This window comes from Sinocyclocheilus grahami, unplaced genomic scaffold, assembly GCF_001515645.1.
Source record: "Sinocyclocheilus grahami isolate Dianchi unplaced genomic scaffold, SAMN03320097.WGS_v1.1 scaffold8540.1, whole genome shotgun sequence".
In the NCBI taxonomy this organism is placed as follows: domain Eukaryota; kingdom Metazoa; phylum Chordata; class Actinopteri; order Cypriniformes; family Cyprinidae; genus Sinocyclocheilus; species Sinocyclocheilus grahami.
Window position 1 is genome coordinate 345 of NW_015512104.1, and position 1,534 is coordinate 1,878.

General features: G+C 38.7%; 1 long non-coding RNA gene across 1 annotated transcript; it reads right to left on the reverse strand.

Moving 5' to 3' along the window:
* Positions 1-1,065: 1,065 nt before the first annotated feature.
* Positions 1,066-1,415, reverse strand: LOC107578051 (uncharacterized). The gene is made up of 2 exons (XR_001608294.1): positions 1,272-1,415; positions 1,066-1,198 (listed from the first exon to the last, which is right to left on the reverse strand). It is a non-coding gene; the product is annotated as an uncharacterized lncRNA (long non-coding RNA).
* Between the last annotated feature and the right edge of the window lie 119 nt (positions 1,416-1,534).

Consider the following 1,534-nt stretch of genomic DNA (forward strand, 5'->3'; position numbering starts at 1 on the left):
TAGGTTTAGGGGATAGAAAATATTGTTTGGTCAGTATAAAAGTAAGTCTATGGAAAGTCCCACAATTCACAGAAACAAACGTGTGTGTGTGTGTCGGAGGCGCTTCATTAGCAGCGCGGCAGGTCGTGGGAAGACCTGAGATCTTTGACAGGGACACACTGTGAGATTCTCACCGCTCCCACTGACCGTCTTCACACTCGCACCGTCATCGTGAAACATAGCACTGAATATTCAGCTGTGAACACACACTCATTCAGCAGACAGATGAAGGAGAACACGAGGCCTCGGGCGGGACGATCATCAGATAACATACATGCACACTGATTCACGCCAACGTTATGAAGCAGCTCTGAATTAGCTAACCAGGAAAAGTTTTGAGTGATGATTGAGCTTTCCCTGCTTTTGTTCAAATGTTTTGTTGCGTATGTTTATTAGAGTGGTATATAATATAACTCGGTCCTTAATTTAAAATTATAATTTGATCAAAATTATAAAATATACCTATAATAAATTATGAAATAAGAAATGACACCAAAAACTATAATAAAATGATTTAAATGTTAATAACATTTCCAAATATCTATATTTAAACGGCTTTTGTTGAGGTTTCATTGCTTTTATTAAAATTGTATATTTTCTCAACTACAATCCAGTCCATTTCTCAATAGAAAATGATCATGTAGTTTTAAAAATTATAATAAAACTCCTATAATAATAAATGAATTATATTTTGTAATAAAATGGCAAGTATCTGTCTTTACTTTCGTTTGAGGTTTCACTGCTTTTGTTCACATATAATATTTGCTAAAGGTCCTTTTTAATATAAAATTATCGATTTTTCTTAAATATAATAAATATTCCTATGACAAATTATGTAAGAAATGGCAAAATACAATGATTTAAATATTTTTTATAATAAAATAGCCAAGAATATTTCAGTTTCAGTTTTATTTCAGCAGAACTTGACCTACTGTTTCTTGTAATTGATGGTTGTGGCGCCACCTCGTGTCCAAACTCAGAAACACAATACACAAACTAAATAAAGACATTCACATCACACCAACATAAAACAACATCACATCTTTAATGCAACAGTGCAAACCAGAGTACAGTGCTTTCTTCACGTGTAGAGGTTGCTCTGAAGCTCGCTGCCGCGCGTGATCTTCTGCAGCACGTCTGTGCTGGGACTCGGATCCAGCTGGAATCAAGAGAGACAGAGACTGAGTCCCGCGAGACGAGAAGCAGAGAAGCTCAGAGAAGCTCACACTCACCTTCAGCACTGCGCTCACCGCCGCTCTGTACGTCTGCATGCTGAGAGAGTCCGGCTGCAGAACATCACTGTAGCACTGATAGAGAACAGCCGCGATCCGCTGAACCTGACAGTGACTGAGCACTACACACACACACAGACATAGACACACACACAGACACACAGACATAGACATAGACACACAGACACACACACACACAGACAGACACACACACACATAGACACACACAGACAGACACACACAGACACACACACACACACACA